The 22,496-nt window shown below is 47.1% G+C and overlaps 1 protein-coding gene across 1 annotated transcript in view; it reads right to left on the bottom strand.

The window, feature by feature from the left end:
- Positions 1-8,107, bottom strand: part of LOC141102901 (solute carrier family 41 member 1-like) — a 67,830-nt gene extending 59,723 nt beyond the window's left edge. Inside the window, 1 exon segment of the mRNA XM_073591937.1 lies at positions 7,973-8,107. The gene's annotated coding sequence lies outside the window, so the exon portion shown is untranslated.
- Positions 8,108-22,496: the final 14,389 nt, after the last annotated feature.

The raw sequence follows: 22,496 nt of genomic DNA, 5'->3' as shown, positions 1-22,496 counted from the left end.
CCACAGAGCAATGGAAGAAGGTGGCCTGGTCTGATGGATTCAAGAATGGTTTGAGGAACACAGCAATGAGTTTGAGGTTTGGACTAGGCCTCCAAATTCTCCAGATCTCAATCCAATTGAGCATCTGTGGGATGTGCTGGAAAAACAAGTCCGACCAATGGAGGCCCCACCTCACAACTTACAGAAGTTAAAGGATCGGCTACTGACGGCTTGGTGCCGATACCAAAACATACCTTCAAAGGTCTAGTAGAGTCCATCCTTCCTTGGGTTATGGTGGATGGTCATAATGTTAGGGGACAGAGATCACTCTTTGTGCAAATGCTTAAGACATCCACATAGCAAATTATTTTATACACAGACCCCCAAAGTCTTCTTATCTTGAAACATAGCCCAGTTTTGGATCGGTCATCTGCCTGATGAGAAAAGACGAGAACCGATCGGGTCAGGATCCTGAGATATTTACAAAGACAAACCTTCCCATCTGCATTTGTGAATGGCTGACACAATGAATCACCCTGAGCCGTGTCAGCACCACGCACAGATAGATCTTCGGGAATTCTTGTGACCAAGCAGAATGCCTGGACTGGAGTCCTCTGCTGACGTCAGCCGCCATCTTGCTCTCCCACCCGCGGATCGGGGTATCGGTGTCCTGTTCCACATAGGGTGATCTCAGGGGATATAAATAGAGGCACACCTGTTTGTAGAGCCAGCGATAACCCGTTACTAAGCGGGGATGAATACAGGACTTTGCTACACGGGGGGTAAAACAAGGAGCCCGAGCAAGAAGAGAGCATAAAGAGCCGTGAGAAGGAGCGAAGGGCGGCCAACTAGATCTCAGTTACAACATTTGTTCTTATTGATGACACTATTTACATTAAAGGATACCTGAACTTTGTCCATGCAACGCAAAGCAACAGGTTCTCTTTGATGCTAGCCTTATTTGCAGCACATACCTTCCCCGTTACTAACAGGACCTCCCCTTACCTCATGTGACAACTCTTCCACTCACGCACCCCACACACTCAGCCCTGTGTAAGCTCCATGTCACAACTTATACTAACACAGGGTCTCCTCAATGACCGAAGTGGTGGGGGAGTAAAGGGAAGATGAGTATGTGCATCTGCTTAAAGGGGACCTTCATTCTCCCTTTCAACTTTATTTACTTTGACTCCTCCCACCTCCTACACTACATTTGCAAAACTTTTTTCTCTTTTTTTTAATTGCAGATACTTTTTTCTAGAACAGGACGCAGCGGCTTCCGTCTTTCCTGCCTAGGCGAGAATGACATAACCCCAGCAACCCGCAGCCTTCTGGGATAGCGTCACACCTCTCAGTAGGCTTTAAAAGCTACACTGCATGTGCACCAGAAATTCTGCGTATGCATCATGAAATATTTAGCGCACTGTGCATGCGTGGTGGTGCACCATCAGGTAGAGGAAGTCGGCCCCCTGATGATGTAGGAAAAAAAAAAAGATGGCAGCACAGGACCCAGCGTGCAGTGTTTGAGAGATGGTTTACAGCCAACAGAGCTAGATTCCATGGGCGGCGGGTTTATTTTTTAGGAAAACACAATAGACGAGATAAGACGGGACAGAGAAAAGAAAACTAAGGAGGGGGTGATGTTCCTCTTTAAAGTGTAAGACCCCTTTCACACGACAAGCCGCTCGGATCCACCTGTCCGTTTTTCAGGCGGATCTGAGCGGGCCATCCATTGACTCCTATGGGCAGGCGGATGTCAGCGGAGATGTGTCTGCTGACATTCCGTCTGCCATCTGATCTGCTAAAATCAGATGTATGACAATACGTTCCGCCATCCGTCTGGCGGATCAGATGAGATTGGATGAAAACGGACATGCTGTCCATTTTCATTCGATCTTCCTATAGGAATCAGCGGAGCTCTGACAGGCTCCTCCCTGCTCAGTAAGCAGATACGGACCTGTCATCCACCGGCTCAGCGGAGATCAACGGAGCGATCTCCTGCTGAGATGGCGGACTCCGCAAAACGGATCCGCCCCGTGTGGGAGGGGCCTAAGTTCACGTTTGCAAAAAAAAAAAAAAGAAATGCCTATGCAGATAGGGGGCGCGTGTAGATAAAAACGAACTGTGCAGTTTGGCTAAAGTTGAATCAAGTCCTTGCGATAGGTGTAGACCATTTACATACTTCCCAAAGCCTGACTGGATACTCCTAGGATATTGCTACGTGAGGGATACTACCCACCTTCATCATCGCAGGAGTGAGCTCTTAAACGCTGAGCTCAGAGCTAATGCATCAGGTGACAGAAAACATACCGATGGAGATGAGCAGTGATGGCTAGGCCTCACTTAGCAACATCCTAGCAACATCCTGGAAGTATTACAATCAGGCTTCATGAGGTATGTAAATGGCCTCACCTATAGCAAGGGCATTATTCAGCTTTAGTCAGAGCTGCACCGTTTTTATCTACAAACACCCCTTATCTGCATAGGCAGTTTTTTGGTGAACTAACCCTTTAAGTAGATCTAAACCCCCAAATGGACAATTGGGGGACAGGAACAGAGCATTGTCACCTGATAACAGGAAGTGCCTGAACAAGGATCTTCATGGCAGGATCACCAGGGGGTTCTTTTAGTGAAAACTTCAGATTTAAAAAGACTGAAAATGACTTTTGAAATTAACCCTTTCATGACTAAGCCTATTTCTGACATTTAGTGTTTACAAGTTAAAATCCGTATTTTTTGCTAGAAAATTACTAAGAGCCCCCAAACATTGTATATATATATATATAATTTTTTTTTTTTTTTAGCAGAGAATCTAGAGAATAAAATGGCGATTGTTGCAATATTTTATGTCACACTGTATTTGTGCAGCGGTGTTTTAAACGCAACTTTTTGGGAAAAGGGACACTTTCATGAATTTTAAAAAAACGAAACAGTAAAGTTAGCCCAATTTTTTTGTATAATATGAAAGATGATGTTACGCCAAGTAAATAGATACCAAACATGTCACATTTTATAATTGCATGCACTCGTGGAATGGCGACAAACTACGGTACCTTTCTCCATAGGTGACGCTTTACATTTTTTATGGTTACCAGGTTAGTTACTGAGGAGGTCTAGTGCTGGAATGATTGCTCTTGCTCTGATGATTGTGGCGATACCTCACATGTGTGATTTGAACACCGTTTACATATGCGTTTTCTTTGCTGCGCAAGCTCGCGGGGACGGGGGCGCTTTAAAAAAAACATTTTTTCTTATTTATTTTTATATTATTAAATTGTGTTTAAAAAAAATAAATACATTTTGATCACTTTTATTGCTGTCACAAGGAATGTAAACATCCCTTGTGACAGTAATAGGTGGTAACAGGTACTCTTTATAGAGGGATCAGGGGGTCTAAAAGACCTCCAATCCCTCCTTTGCACTTCAAAGTATTCAGATCGCCGTTCTCTGCGATTTTGAATACTGTTTTTTTTTTTAAAACTGGCGCCATTGGCAGCCGAGTAAACAGGAAGTGACGTTGTGACGTGACGTTGTGACATGACGTTGAGTAAACAGGAAGTGACGTTGTGACGTGACGTTGCTTCCGTGTTTACAATCAGGAGACTGGAACAAAGCCGTTTCATGCTTTGTGCCAGTCTGTCTCCAGCCGCCGGAAGAGGCAGATCGATGATCGTGACTCCCGGTGGGACGGGAGCCCCGTTCAGAGCGGCAGGAGGGGGGGTGTCACCTCCCGCTCCTCCGGGATAACAGCAGAGCGGCTTTTAGCCACATCGGTTGTTATCCCTGGAAAACTGATCGCCCGCTCTACAAAACAGTACCAGGATGATGCCTGCAGCTGCGGGTATCATCCCGGTATAACCCCCGAAAGCCGAGGTCGCATATCTGCGTACGCTTGGCGGGAAGGGGATAAATTACTATGTTAGAGCTTATATGGGGTTAAAGGGTTAGATCACCTTTACAAAAAAACTGCCTATGTAGGTAAGGGGTGTTTGTAGATAGAAACAAACTGCATTGTGGTCAGTATTCTCTCGCACAAGTAAAGGTAGAAAAATCTGCGTTCGCAGTCTAATTTTGATCGTGTTTTATGTGGTACACATGTAAACCTTTGTGTTAGCGTTTATAGACATAATGCATAAAAGGACACTGCCCTGCTCACCAATCACTGCCGCTGCCCAGCGTCTCTTAGCGTCACTTTATGCTGACATTTCCCTCCCAGCCCTGAATGAGGCATTTATGAAGCAGCGGCGGCGCAGACACAGAATGACCCCGACCTTCAATCATCCATAATGGCTGATGGCCTAGGTCATTCTGTACCTGCGCCACCGCCGTTTAGTGCCGCAAAACGACACTTTGCTTACACTGACATTCACAAGGCAGCTGCGGCAGTGCGGATGGAGATGTTACGCTTTGTTTATGGCTGACATTTCCCCTCCGGCCCTAAAGGACTCATGAGGCAGCGGCGGTGTAGGCACAGAATGACCCCGGCCTTCAGTCATTCCTAATGGCCGAAGGCCTAGGTCATTTTGCGCAGCTTAGTGCTGCTTAGTGTCGGATAATAGCTGATGTCATTCTGCACTTGCACCACTGTTGCTTAGTGTGACTTAGCGACCCTTTCTTTATGCTCACATATCTCTCTCGCTGCCCGTGAACCAATCATTAAGAGCCCTTTCACACTGCCAGCTACCGAAAAACGCTGGTAAAGCGGCGCTTTACCAGCATTTTTCCAGCGCTGGCGGGGAGCTTTTAACTGCCGCTAGTGGCAAAATAAAGTGTTAAAAGCGTCCACAAAGCGCCGCTTCCAAGGCGCTTTTCAGGCACTTCCCATTGATTCCAATGGGAAGGAGCGGTGTTTTCACTGCTCCTAAAGCGCTGCAAAGAAGCTGTTTGCAGGACTTTTTTTTAACGCCCTGCCAGCGCAGCGCCTCAGTGTAAAAGCACTCGGGCTTTCACATTGGAATTGCAGATGGGACTTCTTTCAGGCGCTTTACAGGTGCTTTTTTTAACGCTAAAGCGCCTGAAAAATGCCCCAGTGTGAAAGGGGTCTAAGGGCCCTGAATGAGTGATTCATGAGGCAGCGGCGGCGATGTAGGTGTTAGCCCAGCGTCTCCCCGCGGGGATGTAGTCCCAAGGGAGGGGGCGAGCACGCTGACTAGCCAGAACACCTCGGATGATGGGGGCAAGCTTCTGGAGGGGGAACAGGAAGTTGAAAATTCACACACAGAAAAAAAGCATTTACCATGGAAAATGAAGGAAAAGGTAAGTGAACCAACAGTACACTACCTAAAGGAACAAATTTAGAAAATAAAAAAACGAACCTTTACAACCCCTTCAACCACTTCCCGACCGCCTCACACAGATATACTGCAGCAGAAGGGCACGTACAGGCAGATTAACGTACCTGTACGTTGCCCTTTAAGAGGTGGGTTGTGGACGTGCACGCACCTGCCAGGAGCTCCGTGACCGCGGGTCCTGTGGACCCGATGTCCGCGGGGATACCCATGATCGTCTCACGGAGAGGAAGAACGGGGAGATGCTCATGTAAACAAGCATCTCCCCGTTCTGCCTAGTGACACTGTCACTGATCGTAGCTCCCTGTGATCAGGAGCGGCAATCAGTGTCGTGTCACACATAGCCCCTCCCCCTACAGTTAGAAACACTCCCTAGGACACACTTAACCCCTACAGCACCACCTACAGGTTAACCCCTTCACTGTGTGTGACACTTTTACAATAATCAATGCAATTTTTTAGAATTGATCGCTGTATTAATGCCAGTGGTCCCAAAAATGTGTCAAAATTGTCCAATGTGTCCGCCATAATGTTGCAGTCATGATAAAAATCACAGATCACCGCCATTGCTAGTAAAAAAAAAATATTAATAATAAAACATGCCATAAAACAATCCCCTATTTGTAGACGCTATAACTTTTGCACAAACCAATCAATAAATACTTATTTTTTAACATTTTTTTAAAATTCTTTTTACCAAAAATATGTAGAAGAATACGTATCGGCCTAAACTGAGGGGAAAAAAATGTTTTTTTTATATATTTTTTGGGGATATTTATTATAGCAAAAAGTAAAAAATAATGCGTTTTTTTCAAAATTGACGCTCTTTTTTTGTTTATAGCGCAAAAAATAAAAAACGCAGAGGTGATCAAATAACACCAAAAGAAAGCTCTATTTGTGGGAAAAAAAGGACGTCAATTTTGTTTGGGAGCCATATCACATGACCGCGCAATTGTCAGTTAAAGCGACGCAGTGCCGAATCGCAAAAAGTGCTCTGGTCAGGACGGGGGTAAATCCTTCTGGGGCTGAAGTGGTTAAGGGCCCTGAATGAGTGATTCATGAGGCAGCGGCAGCGGCAGCAGCAGTGCAGATGGATGTACATGTACATCGCTATAAGGCAGTTTCTCTTACCCTGCTTCTCCAAAAAGCCTCTATTCCACATGGAGGGTGCGAGGCCTGTATGCAAACAGATACTTAGAAGAAAAGAAGGCTGGACGGCCGCACTCTTATGCAATTTCTTAATTCAAGTGTCGGATACAAAGGTGAACTACAGGTATCAGCTTAAATGTTTCACACCAAGGTTGGGTGCTTATGAGTAAGCACCCGACCTTGGTGTGAAACTTGTAAGCTGATACCTGTAGTTCAACTTTGTATCCGGCACTTGAATAAAGAAGTTGCGTAGGAGTGCGGCCGTCCAGCCTTCTTTTCTTCTAAGCGGTGTAGGTGGAGTTGTTGCTTAGCGGCGCTTTGTTTATGGCTGACATCCTCCCCGAACCCTGAGGAAGTCATTCACAAGGCAGCGGCGGCGCAGGCACAGAATCATTCGTAATGGCTAAAGGCCGAAGTCATTCTGTGCCGCTTAGTCACTTTGTTCATGTTGACATTTCCCCCTGACCCCAAATGAGGGATTCACTAGGCAGTGGCGGTGATGTAAGCGAAGTTGTTGCTTAGTAACGCTTTGTTTATGTTGACATCTTCCCCTGCATGAGTGCTTTACGAGGCAGCGGCGGTGCAGGATGACCCTGGCCTTCGGTCATTCATAATGGGGTGAGGCCATTCTGTGCCTGCGCCATTACTGCGTCATGAATCCCTTATTCAGGGCTGGGGGGGGGGTTTTGGATGTCATCATAAACAAAGTGCCGCTAAGCAACATTTCACCACACCGCCGCTGTGAAGTGAATCTCTTATTCAGGGCCAGGGGAAGATATCAATATAAAAAAAGTGTCGCTATGAGACACTGGCCAATAAGGATGAGCTCCGGCGTGTTCGCACACTCCACGTGCCGAGCCCGCCAGGAAGTTGGCGCGGCGCTGCGCTAATCACAGGTAGTGAGACATTTTCTTGATGTGCGGGTGCAGAGATCGGGAAATGTCTCACTGCCTGTGATTAGCGCAGCGCCGTGTCGACTCCCTGGCAGGCTCTGCACGTGGAGTGTGCGAACACGCCGGAGCTCATCTATATTGGGTAATGGCGGTGATTGGTGAGCAGGGCAGCGTCCCGGGATCGTTCTGTCAGCAGCATCCCGTATAAATATCAATAATTTTTTTTTTTTTTTTTGCAGCGTGTGCATGAACTCTCATGTAGAGACCGGATGGCGCAGTGTCGGCCATGATGGCGATATTCTGACAGAATTGGTATTTTTAGGTACAGTTATTTAAATTGCTGCTCTGTCTCTACAAATTGGTGTCCCTGATTTCCAGTACAGGCCAATTATAACATACATTCCTCTCTGGAATGATTCCCATCCTCCAATAGGGGTTTTTGTGGCCTTTATTTAACATGGATGAGGATGAGGATGCGTGGCTCCCCTCCCCTCTCTATGGAGACAAGATGGCCGCGCTCATGTCAGTGTTGGCAGGCGGGCGCCCTCTGGTGGTGTGAGCGCTGAACCTGCACCCGGGATCTCTATTGTACGGTCGGAGGGGCCCCCGGCGTACCGGTATAAGAACCTTCCGGGGCCCCATCACTCACCCCCCTATACTCACCCATAGGCTGTGTGTGTCCTGCGGCCCCGCCCGATCTCCTGTGTGTGTGCCCACACCATGGATGGGAGGATCCGGGGGAGGAGGGGGAGCCGGGGATCCATCCCGGGAAATCTCAACAATCCCGTGACCAGTCCGTGTACTGCGCTACTGCTATAGGCAGCGCCATCCTTACACCCAACACAGCCTGCTCCTCTCTGTATACCACATGTCACTGCCCTATAGTACTGCGCTACTGCTATAGGCAGCGCCATCCATACACCCAACACTGCCTGCTCCTCTCTATATACCACATGTCACTGCACTATAGTACTGCGCTACTGCTATAGGCAGCACCATGGACCCTTCTCCCCCAATTACCAATTTCTCTATTACTCTGTACTGCGCTTCTGCTACAGGCACCGCCATCAACATTCAATGTACTACATTTCTGCTATAGGGAGTGTCAATAATACATTCAGTGTACTGCACTTCTGCTACAGGCAGCGCCATTAATACATTCAGTGTACTGCGCTTCTGTTATAGGCAGCGCCATTAATACATTCAGTGTACTGCGCTTCTGTTATAGGCAGCGCCATTAATACATTCAGTGTACTGCGCTTCTGCTACAGGCAGCGCCATTAATACATTCAGTGTACTGCGCTTCTGCTATAGGCAGCGCCATTAATACATTCAGTGTACTGCACTTCTGCTATAGGCAGCGCCATTAATACATTCAGTGTACTGCGCTTCTGCTATAGGCAGCGCCATTAATACATTCAGTGTACTGCGCTTCTGCTATAGGCAGCGCCATTAATACATTCAGTGTACTGCGCTTCTGCTATAGGCAGCGCCATTAATACATTCAGTGTACTGCGCTTCTGCTATAGGCAACGCCATTAATAAATTCAGTTTACTGCGCTACTGCTACAGGCAGCGCCATTAATACATTCAGTGTACTGCGCTTCTGCTACAGACAGCGCCATTAATACATTCAGTGTACTGCGCTTCTGCTATAGGCAGCGCCATTAATACATTCAGTGTACTGCGCTTCTGCTACAGACAGCGCCATTAATACATTCAGTGTACTGCGCTACTGCTACAGGCAGCGCCATTAATACATTCAGTGTACTGCGCTTCTGCTACAGGCAGCGCCATTAATACATTCAGTGTACTGCGCTTCTGCTACAGGCAGCGCCATTAATACATTCAGTGTACTGCGCTTCTGCTACAGGCAGCGCCATTAATACATTCAGTTTACTGCGCTTCTGCTACAGGCAGCGCCATTAATACATTCAGTGTACTGCGCTTCTGCTATAGGCAGCGCCATTAATACATTCAGTGTACTGCGCTTCTGCTACAGACAGCGCCATTAATACATTCAGTGTACTGCGCTACTGCTACAGGCAGCGCCATTAATACATTCAGTGTACTGCGCTTCTGCTACAGGCAGCGCCATTAATACATTCAGTGTACTGCGCTTCTGCTACAGGCAGCGCCATTAATACATTCAGTGTACTGCGCTACTGCTACAGGCAGCGCCATTAATACATTCAGTGTACTGCGCTACTGCTACAGGCAGTGCCATTAATACATTCAGTGTACTGCGCTTCTGCTACAGGCAGCGCCATTAATACATTCAGTGTACTGCGCTTCTATCCAAAACTTCACAAAAAGACTTTTGCTTATAGGTAAAACTTGTAAATCCAAAACAAAAATGTATAGCAGCCACTTAGGGTTCGTTCACATGTGCAGCCAGGGGGGTGGTAAATCAGGCGGTTGAGCTGCGGTTTTACCGCCCACCTGAACACAGCCATGCAGCTACTCAGGGCTGTACACTTGCTGTAGTTGGGAAGCTGTGCAGCAAAAATTAAACAGCATGTTGTATTAGGATGCGTCACCAAGTTGTGGAGTTGTGCCGCAATCACGTGCAATGAACATGATTATAGCGCAGAGGTGCGACATTTAACAGGTGAATCAATCAAACGCCACATGCGAACGAGCCAGCAACTGGCTAGAATTAGGGACTTTTTAGACGCTTACACACAAATTATTAAAAAAAAAAATTAGTTTTAATAAATGTGAACTTTTATAATTGTGTGTGAGGCTTGGTTCACATCTATGCATTTTTTAATGCTTTTTGCTTAAACGCACTACTATGAGACATGTTCACATCGAGGCTTTTTTTGAGCCGCTGTGTTTTTGGAAAGGGTCAGGGACTTTTTTAAGGCTCCTTTCACACCTAAGCGTACGCTGCTGCACCACGCGTTTTTTTTTTCCGCTTTTTTTGTGTGTTTTTGTTGCATGTTCTTGGAGCGCCACCATTCATTGAAATGGGGCTCCCTCTGCTCCAAAGACGCTCTAAAGAAGCTCATGCACCAAATTTTGGCACAGAGACGGGAGCGTTTGGCGGTGCGATTCTGTTTTGTTGTTCGACAATCGCAGCAGAATCGCACCGCTTTCAGGGGTGTCATTAAGAAATAGTGGCATCACAAACGCGGCCCGTGTTTTGCTGCGATTCCGGAATTGTGCAAATTCGCCCGCGATTCCAGTACGCTCAGGTGTGAACGGAGTCTAAACGTGCATTTTTGGTTTGTTTTGTTCAGAATAAATATTTATATGAATTTACAGTATAAAAGAAGTTTACTGAATGCTCCCAATTTCTGAAATTTGAATTGAAATTCTAATCGAATTTTACATCGAATTCCAGTCGAATTTGAACGGTAAACATATTTCTGAAATCAAAGTCTGTGTGTTATTAGAGCCCCATTCCGAAATAATGCTGTTTTTGTTAAGCCAAAAGGTGATTTAACCACTTCAATCCCGGGCACTTCTACACCTTCCTGCACAGACCCATTTTCAGCTTTTAGCGCTCTCACATGTTGAAGGACAATTGCGCGGTCATACAACACTGTACCCAAACTAAATGTTTATTATTTTTTTTCCCACAAACAGAGCTTTCTTTTGGTGGTATTTGATCACCTCTGGGGTCTTAATTGTTTGCACTACAAATAAAAAAAGAACAAAAATTTTGAAAAAATAAGTTTTTCTTCGTTTCTGTTACAAAACTTTGTAAATAAGTAACTTTTTTCCTTCACCCATGAGAAATGATGAGGTGGCACTTATATGCAGCACTGATAGGTACTGATAGGTGGCACTGATATGCAGCACTGATGGGCACTGACAGGTGGCACTGATGGGCACTCATAGGCAGCACTGATGGTCACTCATAGGCGGCACTGATAAGTGGCATTGATGGCCACTCATAGGTGGTACTGATGAGTAGGTATAGGCGGCACTGATGGGCAACATTGATAGATGCCACTATTAGGCAGCACTGATTAGAGGCGCTGGCAGGCACTGATGGGCACATAGTGCCATCTCTAATGGGAAATGATTGCCATCCCTGATGGGCTCTAGTGGGCTTACATGCTGACCATGGGTGGGCGTCCCTGGTGGTCCGGTGGTCCTGGGTGGGCATCCTCGGGGGGGGGGGGGGGCTGCATTGATAATCAATCAGTGCAGACCCCCCTGGCATTGATAGATGGCACTGATAAGCCGCACTGATCAGTGGCGCTGGCAGGCACTGATGGGCACATAGTGCCATCTCTAATGGGAAATGATTGCCATCCCTGGTGGGCTCTAGTGGGCTTACCTGCTGACCATGGGTGGGCGTCCCTGGTGGTCCGGTGGTCCTGGGTGGGCATCCTCGGGGGGGCTGCATTGATAATCAATCAGTGCAGACCCCCCTGGCATTGATAGATGGCACTGATAAGCAGCACTGATCAGTGGCGCTGGCAGGCACTGATGGGCACATAGTGCCATCTCTAATGGGAAATGATTGCCATCCCTGGTGGGCTCTAGTGGGCTTACCTACTGACCATGGGTGGGCGTCCCTGGTGGTCCTGGTTGGGCATCCTCAGGGGGGGGCTGCACTGATAATCAATCAGTGCAGACCCCCCTGTCAGGAGAACAGCCAATCATCTCTCCTCTACTAGCGTCTGTCAGCGCAAGTAGAGGAAAAGCCAATACACGGTTTTTCCTGTTTCCACCGCGATCAGCTGTGATTGGACACGGCTGATCATGTGGTAAAGCGGCTCCGTCAGAGGCTCTTTACCTAGATCAGAGATGCGGCATGTCAGACGCCCAGTCAGGATAACCGAACCACTTCCCGGCCATCGTTCTGCTATAGGCCAGGCGAGAAGTGGTTAAATTAAAGAGTCGTTGTAATCATTTGATGAAGATTTTTCTTTTGTTTGTTCACTTTGCCGCATTCGAACCGAAAGAAAAAAAAAGTAACGTTTTTGATTCGAACGATTCAAAATTCATAGATTTGAACGTTTCGAAACGGAACAAAAGGTAAATTCGAAGGAAACTCGAAAAAGACATAAAACGAATTCCGAATACAAATTCCGAATACGAATTGAACGAATCAACCGAATTTAACAAAACAAAATACAGGCAGTCCCTGAGTTACGAACGAGTTAGGAACTGCTGGTTTGTTCTTAAGTCGGATTTGTTCGTAAGTCGGAAGCGTATGCGCAGAACGGCAGAGACGTCGTTTTCCGATGTTTTCCGATGTTCTGCCAAGTAGCCGCGCATGCGCAGACGACGTTTTCCAATGTTTTCCAACGTTTTCCGCTGTTTTCCAACATTTTCCGCTGTTTTCCAATGTTTTCCGATGTGCCCGCCGCCGAAAAGTGGCCGCACATGTGCAGAACGTCACGCCGCCTCCCCTTCGTAAGTAGGAGTGGTTCGCAAGTCGGAGGTTCGTAACTCGGGGACCTCCGGTAACTAGATTAACAAATCTAAACGAAACAAAACAAATCTTTTCACCATGCACATGTCTAATTTTTGGTTCAATAGACTTCAATGGAGAAGCTGCAGAAAATCACGTAGTGTGTATTTGCTGCGATTTGTGTTTTTTATTCCACTCAACAACAAATTTGGCAAAAAAAAAAAAAAGCATAAAAAAATGCAAAACGCATAAAAAAAAGCACAAAAAATGTGTCAAAAATGCAAATTGCACTGCAAACAGCACTGCAGAAACTAGTGAAAAGAATACAGCATAGGTGTGAACCAGGCCTGCCTAAAAAGTCCCTAATCCTAGCCGATCGTATACTATTCTACATGTGATATGGTACCCAGTATGATCAGATTTATAGAATAAAAAAACATGTGAACGAACCCGGAATAAGTTAGAACATGCAAGGTAAGAATGAACAGGTAGCATGCAAGCAGTGTGTACGACAAGACTGACAATGACACCCATAATAGACATTACCTGGTAGTATTGATGGTCGTTAGAGCTTCATACAGTCCTGATAATTGGTGTAATGAGGCCGGCGGTGAGGGGGGGGGGGCCTCAGTGCTGCTGGATGAAGCCTGCTGCTCGGTGTCTCAGTGAAAGTAAAAGCGACGTGCAGCTGCTGCCCTGGATGGGGCCACATTCTCAGCGTCACAGCTAATATGACGGGGTTAAATTTCTGTCACCTCAGCTTTAATTTCTTTACAGGCGCAGAAGGGACCCTGAGCAGGGAGAGAGGGGACTGGCCGGGTGACAGATATATGTTCACCGAGGTCACCGCGGATTCGGTTGCAGGCTTAGTACTACCAGAACATGCGTTCGCTTTAACCACTTCACGTCCGGGGCAATTCTTTCTTTTTTTTTTTTTTTTTTATACACATATTAAAATCAGCAATTGTTTGCTAGAAAATGACGACCCCCCCAAACATTTCATGTTTTCTGAAAGCAGAGGCCCTGAAGAATAAAATGGTGGCCGCTGCAATTTTTGTCACATAATATTTGAGCAGCATTTTATCAAATGCATTTTTGAGGGCTAAAATGAGTTTTAGCGCACGCAGACACAAGATAATACCCATTTTTTTTTTTGCTAAAATATAAAAGATGGGTTTGCGTCGAGTGTATAGATACCAAACATGTCAAGACTCGACATTGGAGGTGCCCGTAAAATGGCGAAAAATGTTATCTACATTTACATCTACATGTACCTACCTACACAGGTTTTAAAAGTCTTCAGTTTAGAGTTAATGGTGAATGATGACCCCAGAACCGTTGCTCTCACTCCAAAGATCATGGTGATGCCTCACATATTTGGGGCAATCACTGTTTACATACACATATGGGACCTACGCACATGTTTGTATGTATGTGTGTGGGGGACAGAGGTGCCTTTAATTTTTTTTCTATTATTTTTAATTATTTTATTAAAATGTTTTGTTTGTGTGATGACTACAGTCCTCAGCCCCCCCTTTACAATTCTCAGACCCCCAATACAGTCCTCAGCCCCCCATTACGGTTCTCAGCCCCCCAATACAGTCCTCAGCCCCCCCATAGAGTCCTCAGCCCCTCATTACTGTCCTCCGCCCCCCGATTACAGTCTCCAGCCCTCCACTACTGTTCTTAGCTACCCATTATAGTCCTTAACTCCCCTTTACAGTTCATAACCCCCCCCTCATTAAAGTCCTCAACCCCCTATTACTGTCCCTGACCCCCCCTATTACAGTTCCCAGCCCCCCCTTACTGTGCTCAGCCCCCCATTACAGTCCTCAGCACCCCCCCAATAAAGTCCTCAGCCCCCCATTACTGTCCCCAACCCCCCATTCAAGTCTTCAGCTCCCCATTACTGTCATCAGCTTACCATTACAGTCCTCAGCCCTTCATTACAGTTCTCAGCTCCCCATTACAGTTCTTAACCCCCCATATAAGTCCTCAGCACCCTGTTACTGTCCCCAACCTCCCCATTACAGTTCTCAGCTCCCATTACTGTCCTCAGCCCCCCCATTACAATCCTCAGCCCCCCCCATTACTGTCCTTAGCCCCTATTACAGTCCTCAGCCCCCCATTACTGTCCTTAGTCCCCCAGTACAGTCCTCAGGCCCCAATTACAGTCCTCAGCCCCCCATTACTATTCTGCAGCGCAGTCCATCCTCACCACTAGAGGCTCTGGTGAACACCTGCTGGCTCATAGACTCCACGTCTTGGGGAATGTCAAGCTGTAGCTCCCAGTGGGATCCAGGGCCGTCTTTAAGGCAGGGCAAAAGGGGCATCTGCCTTGGGCCCCATCATTGTTGTGGGGCCTAAAGCAGCTACCTCATACTTGCCAACTATCCCAGTTCAAATTCCCTTGCCCCTTGTAAAATTAAGTTTTAGTCCCGTTCTGTGTCCCGATATCTCAGTGTGAAGTTCTGTTACTAATGCTGCTCAGCTCTGCCTATTGCTGTGTACAGATGACTTACCTGCAGGCCCTGTGTTTACATGTAAATAACCTGCATTGATGTGTAAATAGAGGCAGCATTAATATGTAAATAGCCGTGGATCGGCTGCATTGATATGTAAATAGAGGCGGCATTCATATGTATATCATGTCCCCCTGAGTTCATATCCACCATCACTTCTGCTGTGTGCTGCCCACTGGAGAGGTAGAGAGGCATGCTTGAAAGTCCTGCCTACAACTGTGGTCATTAAACCTATCATCAGCCTGTTCTGCAAGACAAGCAAATTGGAGGTGGAACCCTTTTTCAAAATTACATGGTAGCAGAGTGAATTGTGGTGGATGTGAATACGCACATCTCAGCAGATGTGTGAGGGTGTCATTAACCATTAATGGTACTGCTGTGTATCTGCTAAAGGGCAGAATGTTTCTGTGGTGTCAGGAAAGCGATTTTGAATGCGTTCCCGACACACACAAATGGCTCAGTTACATTGGTGGTCAGTGTAAATCTTCTCATTACATTGGGGCTTGGTGTACAATCCTTTCATTCACACTAGTGGCCAGTGTGAATGTTCCCCTTACATTGGTGATCAGTGTAAATCCCTCCTTACATTAGTGGTTCCTGTGAATGCTTATGTTACATTGGTGGTCAGTGTAAATCCCCACTACATTAGTGGTCAATGTGAATCCCCATTACATTCGTGGTCAATGTAAATCCCTATTACATTGGAGTTTTCTGTCCTTGGTGTGCAGGCAGTGAGGAGATGATGTGCTGTAACCTTTAGTAACCAATCAGTGAGCAGTAAAGCTGTGCACCAACTTCTTGCAACCAATCATTGAGCGGTAAGGATATGCAGTAACCTTTAGCAACTAATTAGTAAGCAGTAATAATGTGCAGTCTATCAATCAATTGGTGAGTGGTAAGGATGTCCAGTAACCTCTAGCAACCAATCAGTGAGCAGTATTGATGTACAGTAATCTCTAGCAACCAATCAACAAGCAAAAGTCATATGCTGTAACCTTTAGCAAATAATAAGTGAGCCATAATGTGTGCTGTAACCTCTAGCAGCCAACCAGTGAGTGGTAATGATACACTGTAATCTCTGGCAACCAATTGCAATCACTGCCTGATCTGATTCAGTAAACTGATTTTGAGTCTAGCTGTTATTTATTGTAGACTCAGAGCAGGTTGACAGTAAAATTGCATGGGGGGGGGTAGACAAGAAAATGTTTACCCAGGGTCCAGTCGATATAAAAGACGACCCTGGCTGTTATAGCTGCAAAGGGGGGGTCAACTCAATATTGAACCCTACAGACCAAGACTGGGATGCCATTAAAGTTCAGGTGTCCCAATACTTTTGGTAATATAGTGTATTTAGCGCGAAACATCTAAAAACCAGGATACACTTGTACACAAATAACAAGCTCCCGTATTCGCTGGCTCTGTGGTGCTCCCTCCCACAATTCACAATTGGTTGGTGAGAACATTCTTCACAGTGATGGGTTAATAGTAAGAAACAGAAGACAGAAGGACAAGCACAGGAGCTGGTCGCATATCATGCATGGTTTATATATCAGAGCACCCGGGATTTTAGGGTTCCTTGAGCTCTCAAAAATAAATGCAAATCAACATGTGGGTGTAAATTTTATGCATGAAATTAACCCCTTCCCGCCACCTCCCAAGTTCTTCAAAAGCTTCTAAATGCTGGGAGGCGGACATTCGGTCATGTGACCGCTGTGATTGGCTGTCAAATAATTGGAAAGCTCCTGATTGCAACTCTGCATTGGGAGTTTTCTGGTCCCCGCCGGAGCCACTGGAAGTGCCCAGGACGCATGTTCTCAATGTTCTCAGCACAGAAAACTGTTTACCTAAGGCCACATAGTATAGTAAGAATATATGGGGGTGTATAGTAGGAATATGGGGGGCTATATAGTAGGAATATATGGGGGGTGTATAGTAGGAATATATGGGAGTGTATAGTAGAAATATGGGGGGGGGTGTATAGTAGGAATATATGGGGGTGGGTGAATAATAGGAATATATGGAGGGGGGGGGTATAGTAGGAATACATGGGGGAGTGCATAGTAGAAATATAGAGGGATGTATAGTAGGAATATATGCGGAGTGAATAATAGGAATATATGGAGGGGGGGGGGGTATAGTAGGAATACATGGGGGAGTGCATAGTAGAAATATAGAGGGATGTATAGTAGGAATATATGCGGAGTGAATTGTAGGAATATTGGGGGGGGGGGGGGGGTGTATAGTGGGAATATATGGGAGGGTGTATAGTAGGAATATAGGGGGTGTGTATAGTAGAAATACATGAGGGGGGGTTGTATAATATATATAAATGGGTGGGGTATACTAGGAATACATGGGGGGTGCATAGTAGAAATATAGAGAGGTGTATAGTAAGAATATATGGGGGGAGGGAAACTGGGAATATATGGGGGGTGTATAGTAGGAATATATGGGGGGTGTATAGTAGGAATATATGGGGGTGTATAGTAGGAATATATAGGGGAGCGTATAGTAGGAATATATGCGGGGTATAGTAGGAATATATGGGGGTGTATAGTAGGAATATATATGGGGGCTGTATAGTAGGAATATATAGGGAGGTGTATAGTAGAAATATATGAGGGGGTGTACAGTAGGAATAACTAGGTGGGGGGGGGGTGAATACATGGGGGGGTGGGGGGTGTATAGTAGAAATATATGGGGGTGTATAGTAGGAATATATGGGGGGGGGTATAGTAGGAAATAGTAGGAATATATGGGGGTGTATAGTAGGAACATATAGGGGAGGTGTATAGTAGGAATATATGGGGGGGTATATTAGGAATATATGGGGGTGTAGTAGTAGTATATATATATGGGCTGTATATAGCTGTCTGTGTAGTACTGTGTAGTAGGCAGTAGATGGCCTGTAGGGGGCGCTCTTGGTAATGGCTCCTATATGGAGTGGATCTCCGGGTACCATACACTATGAACACAGAGGAAGCCCCGCCTCTCAGGAGGGTAGATCAGAGTTTCAGCCCTTCTCCTGTCCGATCTCTCTCATCCTCGGCAGTACAGATCGGAAAACTGGTCACCCTCAGCGTTGACTGAACATTTTTTTCAGAGGCCTTACTGCGCATGCATCAGGCAGAAATCCGATGCATGCGCACTAGAGGTCGTATTATATGTGGGGTGTATAGTAGAAATATACATCTGGTGGGGACACCTGATGTATAAAGAGGAGCTGCGCAGGGGACACCAGATGTAAGGAGGGGCTCCACTGGGGACACCAGATGAAAGGAGGGGCTCCGCTGGGGACACCTAATGTAAGGAGGGGCTCCGCTGGGGACACCTGATGTAAGGAGGGGCTCCACTGGGGACACCAGATGTAAGGAGGGGCTCCACTGGGGACACCTGATGTATGGAGGAGCTCCGCTGGGGACACCTGATGTAAGGAGGGGCTCCGCTAGGGACACCAGATGTATGAAGGGGCTCCGCTGGGGACACCTGATGTATGGAGGGGCTCCGCTGGGGACACCAGATGTAAGGAGGGGCTCCGCTGGGGACACCAGATGTAAGGAGGGGCTCCGCTGGGGACACCAGATGTAAGGAGGGGCTCCGCTGGGGACACCAGATGTAAGGAAGGGCTCCGCTGGGGACACCAGATGTATGGAGGGGCTCCGCTGGGGACACCAGATGTAAGGAGGGGCTCTGCTGGGGTCACCTGATGTAAGAAGGGGCTCCGCTGGGGATACCTGATGTATGGAGGAGCTCTACTCGGGACACCTGATATAAGGAGGGGCTGCGCTGGGGACACCAGATGTAAGGAGGGGCTCCGCTGCCAGGGACACAGATCTGTAAGGAGGGCCTCTGCTTCAGGAGGCACCTGATGTAAAGACGGACTCCGCTGGGGGCACCTGATGTAATGATAGACTCTGCTGGGGGCACCTGATGTAAGGACGGATTCTGCTGGGGGCACCTGATGTAAGGACAGACTCCGCTGGGGGCACCTGATGTAAGGACAGACTCTGCTGGGGGCACCTGATGCAAGGACGGACTCCGCTGGGGGCACCTGATGGCATCTGGTGGCAGGCGACGTGGCAGGTGACACACTCAGGGGTCCCACTAATTCTGGATTATGGTGAGTTGAATGATTTTGATTCTATATTACAATGTAATAATAGTAATAATGCGCTTCAATCATCCTGACACCATAACAACCATGGTGCTGGGATGATTGAAGCGCTAACACCAGGTGTTTGGAGTATCTTTATCTGCTGATTTGTTAAACTCTGGAATACACATTTCTATTGTGGTGTAGGATCTGGGCCTGCTGTCCCTCCATCCCTCTTTCCTTCTATCTCCCTCCCTCCCTCCCTCCCTCTTTTCCCCTTTCTTTCTCCATCTCTCATTCATCTCAGACACACCTACAAATGCATGCCTCACCCCCTAATTATAATAAGACTCCGCTTACAGCCAAAAAAAGTGTCCCTAGAGGGGCTCCACTGGGGACACCTGACCCTCACTAGACCCTCTGATTCACTGATTCTGAATCCCTTGAGCTCCTCCAATCTTTATGGTGGTATTTTCCACAAGCGTCACCCACGCTTCCCTGCTGGGTCTCGGCTCGGCACTCCAGATACTTCTAAAGCTTCACCCCCGCTGGCCTGCTCGGTCCCTGGCTTGACACACAAGGCGGTTCTGCAAGCGTCACCTCCGCTGGATGGGTCCCTGACTTAATCACCACGTGAAGTTTCCCGATTCTCCACCATGTCCGTTCGGTGAGAATGCTGCTCCGGTACTTGCTTCAGTTACTCACTGTGGTCCCTGGTAATAAGGTGATTGGTCCCTTATGCCGTGTACACACGAGCGGACTTTCGACGGACTGAACCCCGAAGGACTTTTTGACGGGCTTTCGACGGAGTTCTGATGGAGTTCCGACGAAACGGACTTGCCTACACACGATCACACCAAAGTCCGACTGATTAGAACGTGATGACGTACGACGGGACTAGAATAAGGAAGTTCATAGCCAGTAGCCAATAGCTGCCCTTGCGTCGTTGTTCGTCCGTCGGACTAGCATACAGACGAACGGATTTTTCGACTGGACTCGAGTCCGTCGGAAAGATTTGAAACATGTTCTATTTCTAAAGTCCGTCTGATTTTTCAACAGCAAAGGTCCGATGAAGCCCACACGCAATCGAATTGCCCGGCGGATTCGTTCCGTCGGACCTTTGCTGTCGAAAAGTCCGGTCGTGTGTACACGGTATTAGTGGCAACAGCTTCCCTTCAACCTCCAACCATTGACAGGTTCTCCGGCCGGCAGAACTGTCACTTCTGGTTGGACTGCAAGCTGCAATCTCAACCCTGTGCTGCTCTCTTGCTTCTGAATAGGCCCTCACACAGCCTAGCAACCAGACGCCCCTGTCCTTCTCATATCTAGTACCATCAAGTGCCCGGCCACCTAGTGGTAGAAGAGAAAAGTGCAACAAGGCCAAACTTGAAATCAGTGGATCCCTAACAATCAATCAGGGTAACTACTCCTGGCAAGTAAATTTGTGAGGAGCATCCCTGCCTAAACTAAAAAAATTTATTGGATTTAAAATTTTCTTATTAAAGTATAACTAAAGTCAAAACTTTTTTTTTGTTTTAGATAGAGTGGTGAAGGATTAGAACACCTATTAGGTTTTAATTGCTGTCTGTGCCTCCGTTTCGGAGGTTCACCCTCTCTATTTATCCCGTTTATCATTATCATCGAAAGTGAAAGTAAAAGAAATCCCCAAATTTTGGGTTGTCCCCAGACAAAAAGTAATACAGGGTAAATCTTCCAGTGGGGACACTAGTTTTGGGGGCCTGGGGCCCCCAAGGAATTTATTTAATTTGCAGGGATTTCCTCTCACTTCCTGTTTCGGCTATGGGACAGGAAGTGGAGGTAAATATCACCAATGGGACACAGATGACAAAAAATACATTAACATCCACTGTATTACCAAAAGTATTGGGACGCCTGCCTTTACACGCACATGAAATTTAATGACATCCCAGTCTTAGTCCGTAAGGTTCAGCATTGAGTTGGCCCACCCTTGGCAGCTATAACAGCTTCAACTCTTCTGGGAAGGCTGTCCACAAGGTTTAGGAGTGTGTCTATGGGAATGTTTGACCATTCTTCCAGAAGCGCATCTGTGAGGTCAGGCACTGATGTTGGACGAAAAGGCCTGGCTCGCAGTCTCCGCTCTAATTCATCCCAAAGGTGTTCTATTGTGTTGATGTCAGGACCCTCTGCAGGCCAGTCAAGTTCCTACACACCAAACTCACTCATCCATGTCTTTATGGACCTTGCTTTGTGCACTGGTGTGCAGTCATGTTGGAACAGGAAGGGGCCATCCTCAAACTGTTGGGAGCATGAAATTGTCCAAAATATCTTGGTATGCTGATGCCTTAAGAGTTCCCTTCACTGGAACTAAGAGGCCAAGCCCAACCCCTGAAAAACAATCCCCACACCATAATCCCCCCTCCACCAAATGAGTTGGACCAGTGCACAAAGCAAGGTCCATATAGACATGGATGTGCGCGTTTCGGGTGGAGGAACTTGATTGGCCTGCACAAAGTCCTGACCTCAACCCGTTAGAACACCTTTGGGATGAGTTAGAGCGGAGATTGCGAGCCAGGCCTTCTCGTCCAACATCACTGCCTTACCTCACAAATGTGCTTCTGGAAGAATGGTCAAACATTCCCATAGACACACTCCTAAACCTTGTGGACAGCCTTCCCCGAAGAGTTAAAGCTGTTAGATCCGTGTAATGCTCTAGTGGACCTGCTTTCCTGAACCACCCAGAGCTCCATCCGCAGCAGTCAGCCATAAGGTCCACTACCTTAGCGGTGCACTCCGGTACCCAACAGCCTGCATCTTTCACCTGGACTCAGGTGACCTGACAGTTTGATCAGCCATGGACTCGGCTGATGTGCCGCTACTTGCCAATGATCAGCTGCAGGGCATAGTCCGCAAACTCAAGACCCAGGAATCTAATCAGACCCAGGTGATGCGATTTCTTCAGGATTTGGCCTCCCGCTTTGAACAGTTTCAGGCCTCCTTAGGACCCCCAGTTCAACAACCCCAACCGCTACCTGCTGCCGCACCTATTCCAGTCACAGCCGCAGCCACAAACTCTTTGCATTTACCTGCTCCGTGCTGTTACTCCGGGGACTCCAAGGCTTGCAGGGGGTTCCTTAGGGAGTGCACCATTCATTTTGAACTCCAGTCCCAAAACTTCCTGTCCGATCAGGCAAAGGTAGCCTATATTATATCCCT

Source organism: Aquarana catesbeiana, linkage group LG07 (assembly GCF_042186555.1).
Source record: "Aquarana catesbeiana isolate 2022-GZ linkage group LG07, ASM4218655v1, whole genome shotgun sequence".
NCBI classification, from domain to species: Eukaryota; Metazoa; Chordata; class Amphibia; order Anura; family Ranidae; genus Aquarana; species Aquarana catesbeiana.
This window is presented reverse-complemented; position numbering and strand designations above follow the sequence as displayed.